Source organism: Penaeus monodon, chromosome 4, assembly GCF_015228065.2.
Source record: "Penaeus monodon isolate SGIC_2016 chromosome 4, NSTDA_Pmon_1, whole genome shotgun sequence".
In the NCBI taxonomy this organism is placed as follows: Eukaryota; Metazoa; Arthropoda; class Malacostraca; order Decapoda; family Penaeidae; genus Penaeus; species Penaeus monodon.
This window is the reverse complement of record NC_051389.1, coordinates 36,220,356-36,227,927: the sequence shown is the minus strand read 5'-3', so window position 1 is coordinate 36,227,927 and position 7,572 is coordinate 36,220,356.

The following is a 7,572-nucleotide window of genomic DNA, read 5'->3' as shown; positions in this document are numbered from 1 at the left end:
TTGTGTATGATATATTGTGTTTCACATTACGACTATTATAATGCTATTCACAATACTAATAGCAATACAGATACAAAGAATCTTTCCAAAAAATAAGGATATGGGTAAAGAGGTGACCTAGGTATGATAGTAATTGACTCTTGGTGATAAGGACTTGTAGAGTCATCTATGTGTAACAACAATCCGTAAATAAAAAGACACAGTGGATATATTCTTACCATCCTTGCAATAGTGGATTAATAACTTATATGTAATTCAATATAAAGAAATTAGTATGATTAGTACTGTTTTCCCTCTCTCTGATATATGCAGGTCTGCCTGGTGGTAGGCGTTGTTGGTTTGCCCTCAGTTCAGCTGGCAGACTGTTGCTGCTTGGTCTTGCAGAAAAACTCCTGCACCAGTCTGTTTGGGTCATGGTGTGTGCACCTCGGGGCTTAGCGGCTATTAGCTTACCTGACCCTTTGCCACAGCTCAGTAAGGGTGGTTCGGTGGTCAAAGGATTCACACCAATCCAGCCACAAGAGTCAGGCAGACTCTTGTGGCAGTTTCCTTGGCATCCCTGACTGCTTCCCTTAAGAGGGTTAGGTTGTCAGGTTGCCTTTGGAAATGTTTTCTATACATGTTCACTCTGTCGTTGACTTCCTTAATCTCGTCATTAAAGGACCAGGCGTCTTTTACAACTCCTGGACCATGGCCAAGTTTAAGTATAGTCTGTTGAGGCTGCTTGATTTATGTCACTGATAAGTCTGGCTTCAAGTACTTCCACGTTTTCACTCTGTGGGGGTCCATTGCTTCTAAGACAGTGGGCCAAGGCATCCTGAAAGGCTTGCCAGTTGGCCTTGTCTCTTTTCCATCTTGGATTTGGTTGTGGCATTTGGGCTGGGTCAGCATCCATGAGGGTAGTAACAGTGCCATAATGGTCACTTGTGACAGTCTCATCGACACACCATCTAATTCTCTCCACCAGAGCCACAGTGGCCAGGATAAGGTCTAGGACCCCTCCTCTGAAATGTGTTCGCTCTTGGCTGTTGAGAAGAGCGATCTCGGGGAAAGTCTCAAGCACGTTGGCTATGTGATGGCCTGCCGCATCCGGTGCCTGCAGGGAGCCAAGGATGGGGTGGTGTGCATTGAAGTCTCCCCCTATGATCACTCGGTCTTGTGCTGCAGTAGCACAGACCTGGCTGATGTCTAAGCTCCTACAGCCTGGCCGGCTGTACACATTGTACAGCTTGAGGCGGCCTCCAGCCAGGTGAATCTCAACAGCAAGAAATTCAACAACGTCTCCACAGTGCGTGCATCAGCTATTGCGGAGCAAGGGATTGTTGCTCTGATCAAGGTGATCAAGCCTCTTTTGCCAGCTATGCTTGGCAGCATGAAGACATGATATCCTGAGAAGCGAACAGTCCCCTCTATTAATGTCTCCTGGAGCATGACAACGTCATTGTTCCTTGATCACGCTATTGCATTCTTTGTATTGAAGCATAGATGTTCCACTGTAGTATGCTTAGATTGTGTGTCATGATGTTACTTGGTTGATAGTAACATCAGAGACGTCTTTATATTCCGCTTCAGAGTCGGAGTATGACAACTATATTGTGAAGTCCTCGCGGGTTGAGGGATCTTCATCTGTTGTCAGACTAACCGTGGGTTCACTGGGAGGTGGAGAGCCTTTGTAGCTCTGACTTTTGTGAATTTGGCTTTCTCACTTCAGTCTTTATCTGTGCATCTGTGGTGGCCTGGGTTGGGTTGGGGCGGGGAGTCTCGTCCTGGGTGAGGGTGGGGCTGCTTTGGCTCTGTTCAGCTTCCTCCCTTTCAGGACTGCGACAGTCTGGGTCATTGCCGTCATGGCGACCGTGACTGCCTTCTCCGCCTCCTCACTGGACCTCTCCAAAGCTGTTGCTACTGCAGTGACTACAGCAGTCACAGGAGAGTCATATCTTCCTCATCAAAGAGGTGATATCGTCTGTAGGGAGGCTTTTGCAGGTTCTTTGAACCTTTGTTCCTGTGGTTCTTCTGCACTTTAGTGATGGTGGGAAACTCCTTTTTGTTGAGATATCCGGTTGTTGGCTGTGGAGGGGTTTCTTTCCTTAGGAGGTCGGGAAGTCTGTTATTTTTTGCTCTGTCCCCAGACATGGCTGCCTGGAGGAAGAGGCACCCATATACTAATCTTTGGCAAGCATGCGGTATAAATACAATCTGGGAGATATAGGGTCAGCCAAGCGAGGCTGTGCCAGTGCAGAGGGAGGTGATTGTGGCGGATGACTCGGTACGGAGGGAAACTACGCGAGGCTGTGCTGGTGCCTAGTTAAGTGATTGTGGCGTCCGCCACAAACCTGACCTCATAGTCCTATCTGCAAAACCTTTTTCTTTAACCCCATCCTCACTTTTACAACAAAGAACATCCCCACTTGATCCACAGAAACAGGCACAAAACATAGATTACATGCCCAGATGATATACTTTAAAAACTCACTATAAGAATGAGAGTAATTTTAATGTACCACTGATTTCATTTACTTTGGAATATTGTTCCCCTAGGTCCTGCCCAAGGCACCCCAGGGTGCCGTGCTATCCAGGTTTGGGAACCAAATGTGCTAATCATTTTTTCTGTAGAGTGAATGGGAGATTGAGAGGGTGGATGAGGGAGGGGGTTTTTTTTGTCATGATAAGACAAAAAGAAAGGTAATTGGTTGGTGGGGATAAACATCTGAGGGGCAGAGGAAGAGGCAGGTGTAGGGAAGATGCGGTAGGAGATGAGGTGGAATTTTAGAATGTCTGATGTGATGGGTAGAGTCAGGGGGGAAGGAATAGGTTCGGTACCTATTCCTTCTGTAGAGATTGGCGTGTCTGGATTTAGAATGGCAAAAGAATTTGAGTGGGAGAGAGAGGGCTTTGATATGGGAATGTAAGGAGTGAGAGAAAGGGACACTGGGGGAACTGTAGAAACATTTTAGGAACAAGGGGGAGGGGCAGAGCAAAGAACTGAACTGGAGTGCGGAACAAAAGAGAACCCTCATTAGCGTGCTGCCTGTCTTTCGTCTGCATTAATGTGAGGTCAGATTTGAATCTGAGGACTGTCACCTTGGACCCGTACATGCAAGCACGGCAACCCCTATAACATACATTATGGGAGCCACCACAACTGACATGTGTGACTGCACAGGACAGTTTGAATGGTCATGGTAATGGGCAGTGGACTGTGGAGTGACAATGTTATGCAAGATGGTCAAAGCGCCAATATATCTGACACTGACGAGGGAGGGGTCGATATGGCCGGACTGGGAAGGACTTGCCTATATTAACATCATTGGGTAGGTCATGCCTAAGGAATCTAATTTTGGCATTATTGGTGAAGGACCTTCGGCGGCCTCTGGAGATAATAGTGTAGATCTGTAATGACACTGCATCATAGTCAACAAGGCAGGCAAACAGGTTTTCACAGTCTGGCCATTCTCTGTCATAGACAGAAAAATCAACCGTGGGGATGGAAACAGTTCCGACACAAGTATTATGAGAAGAGTGAGGCTAGGCAGGAATAGGTTTGCCAGTGAGGTCAGGCAAGCGAAACCAGTACCCGAAAAGGATTTGGAGCCGTCTGTATGGACATGGGTTCTGGAGAAGTGATTACAGATATGTGAAAGAAAATGTGTGGGGACAGGTGGGATGTTTGATTTGGGTGGATCAGGGAAAATAGAAGAGTAAATATAAGAGGAAGGTATTAGCCAGGGAGGTAAATATTGTGCAGAAAGAGGAAGGGTTGGAGTGAGTGACTGAAGAGCATATCATCCATACGAACAGGAAAAAGAGGTAAGTAAACGTGGAAAGGAAGAGAAGGTGTAAAGAAGTGATTGAGGGACGGTTAGTTTGGAGAGAGAAATTTGGTGAAAACGAGCATAGCATCTTAGAGACAAAAGGGCATGACGTCGAGAAAGGGGATGTAAGCCTAATTCGGTATATTGGCTCTCAACTGAAGAGGATCGAAAGGCGCCTAGGGCTAAACGGACACAGCAATGGTGGATTGTGTCAAGGTGAGTAAGAAGAGAGGTAGAGGCAGAAGAATATATGTCATAATCAAGGGTGGAGAGGATTAGGGTAATATGGAGATGGAGGACTCTTTTCCGGTCCCCAGGATACATGAGAGTCTGTAAGAGTCGGAGGCAAAGATGGCTAAATCATCTAAGTACAGTGATGACTAGACCTTAGTGGCAAAATGCCACATACTAAGGGACCAAAAGGCTTGTTGGGGCCATGAGACCCCTAAGGTAAGGAACCTGGGTTGGGGAAGTGGAAAGAGAGGGGTGTCTGCTTCTGGTGTCCTTAGGGATACCTTCGAACTGCCTGTTAGTGTTATCGATCATTTATGTTTACACTGTGCATATTACAATGGACATATAAATCTACCGTTTTCTCAGACTCTTTGAATGTTTAAAACTTTAATGTTTACATTTGCTAATATCGAGGTTATATTCATAAATCAATTTCAAAAGATATCAATACATACATATATATATATATATATATATATATATATATATATATATATATATACACACATATATATATGTATATCCACACATACACACATATATATAGTGAGGAGTGCAGGGGGGAGGGGTTAATGATTACAGAGCAAAATAAGTGTGCTTGACATCAAAGGTCATATAGCACTATAGAAGGGAATAGTAGTGAAAAGGCTAAAGAGGTGGGGTTGATGATTGAATGTTATACATGTCAAAACTTACATAGCAGTTCAGGATACTATGACAATGAAATTGGCAAAGGGGGGGTGAGGTAGTAGAGAGGGTGAGTAAATGGGCTAATGTAGGGATTAACAAGGGTGATTGCAGCAATGGAGAAAAGTTTTAAGATCCCAGTTTCATGGGAAATGTCAGGAGGGAGAGAATCCAGGGAAAGGAGGTTGTTATGACAGAGGTTTTGATCTCAGTTTCATGGGAAATGTCAGGAGGGAGAGAGTCCAGGGAAAGGGGGTTCACTAGTGTTAATACAGATGAAGCAGGAGGAATGGGATGTATTGGGAGGGAGTGGGAGGAAGGGATGTAGGGGACATAAAATAGGAGGATGGATGTTAGCAGTTACTTTGAGGAATGAGAGCAGAGAGATTGGAGAATAGTTGAGGTGTAGGCATGTTATCTTGGGTCATGATTGGATAGTTTTGAATGTCTTCGAGAGTTTCTGAAGTGGATTTCGTTGGGGAGGTCTGAGAAACAAAGGTTTTCTTGTGACGAATTAGGCGTCTAAGGGTTAGAGGAAGAGGTAGGTGGAGGAGAGGGTGTGGTAGAAGACGGAGTGGAACATTTGTCTGGTGCAGGTAAAGAGAGAAGGGAGAGGGATAGGTGTCAGAACAGTGGTAGAGACTGAGGTGTCTGGATTTAGAATTGCAAAAGAATTTGACTGGGAGGGGGAGACGAAATGGAGATGTGAGATGGAGGAGAAATAGAAACAGGGGGATGTAGAAACATCTTGGGAGGAAGGGGGAGGGGTGGAGTGAAGTGCAGCACTGGAGTAGGTAGTAAGAGAAAAACCTCGTCTATGTGCTTCCTGCCTGGTCTCGTATAAAGTTTACCTCTGAGAGTTGCCACCTCACTCAGACTTGTATGTTGGGGAGCCCCTATAAAATGATTATGGGATCCACCACAACTGGCACATGTACATGTACTGAGAGAGGGATGAGGCTGGGCAAGAATGGGTTTGCCAGTAAAGCCAGTTAGGGTTGATAATGCTATAGTTTGGGATTCGGATGTAACTGGAAAAGGCAGGAACGATCGGGGCGGCTGCGGAAAGAAACTTTGCCTAATTGTTTTTGGAAACAGTGATGTGGAGGGAATCACGAAAAATCGATCCCATTTGGCTGGGCTAAACAGAGTACAGTCGAATCTGTCTATCTCGACTCTGTCTATGTGGATTTTTTGTATTTTTTATTTGATCTAATTTTGCTGGTCTCAACTTTTCCCCATTGACTCCAATGGTAAAAGACTCTGTCTATGTCACTGTGTCTATGTGGATTTTCTGTCTATCTGGATTCGATTTTCTGGTCCCAAGCATTGTCCTCAACTCTGTCTATCTAGACTTTTTGCGAAATTGCCGCGAACATGCTGCGAACTTACCTCATTTTGATTTGGTCAAAAGTGTAAGCCAATGGAATTGAATTGATGCTAGACATAGGTTGGGTTCACACTTTCTTTGTTTCGCCTTATTTATCAGTGAAAGTTGTACTCACCTGTGATTCTAGTGGACCACGATGTTACGCTGTACGTTATTAATTAATGAATGTCATTGACAAATCAGGCTGGAACAAAGAAGTGTGAAACTCATCCTTGTCTCTAACAATAATTATGTCACACAAAAGGGTGAACTTCCTCATTACTAAATTGATAGATAAACCCGAACACAAAAGGGTGACAGATTGGTTGATGAATAGATTACTAAGTAGACAAAGGAAAAAAATTAAATTTGTGTTTGTTTGGCTCTCTGAAGCTGATTTTCTATTTTTACTATACCATCGCGCGGAGGCATGCTAAACATGGTTTATTGACTCCAATTGAAACGACTTGGTAATCTGACAATAGAACGAAAACCGTACGGTCGCGAGGCAAGTAGTTACGCTATAAGCGATTTATTGAAAACTGTGAATGAAGACACACACCAAAGGGCTGGAGTTTTCCATGGAATTTTCCCCTTTTGTTTATATTTACTCACAGATTGTGTTGAAGTCCCCCCCCCCCCAAAAAAAAAGGTGTTTGCGCGAGTTAATGTTGAGGTGATGTACAATTTCATATACATATGAGGCCGAGCTGCCACTTGTCATATCACCAAAATTATCATAAAGATTTGCTTACTCAGTTATTGACTACTAGCTAGACACTTTGCTCAGTACATTGTAGGATTTTATTTGATTAGTAATATTTATCTTGGTCAAATTGCAAGGTGAGTGCTTTTTCCATTGTAAAGTCATATTGTGCTGGGTGATTCGTAATGTAGACCGAATTGTTATGGCCTTTTCACAGAGTAAAGTACAATCAAGCGTGTGTATACAGGCTTAGACCAGGATTCGCATGGATAGATACGTTCTAAGGGCCAGCCAGTGCGAAGGATTTTCCCGCTTAGACAGCTCTCTCGTTGAAATGTATGGAAACGCATGGCGTTTGACTGGGCCGTATACAGCACACATTGAATTGAACTGGTTGATTCGTAATGTGACCGATTTGTTATGGCCTTTTACATGTAAAGTCTTATTGTGCTGGTTAAGCCACCAGATTTTTATTTTTCCTGCAAAAAAAAAAAAAAAAAAAAAAAAAAAAAAAAAAAAAAAAAAAAAAAAAAAAAAAAAATATATATATATAATATATATATATATAATATTTTATATATATATATATATATATATATATATATATATTATGACTCCCCACACCCACCACAACCTTTACCATTACCCGGATACCTCCACCCTGTCACCCAAGGACCCCAACACTTACTGCAAGGGTGTTCAGGGGAACTCCTGTGAAAAGAAAATTAGAATGCAAAACTTTAAATATAAGTATAGCCATTCTA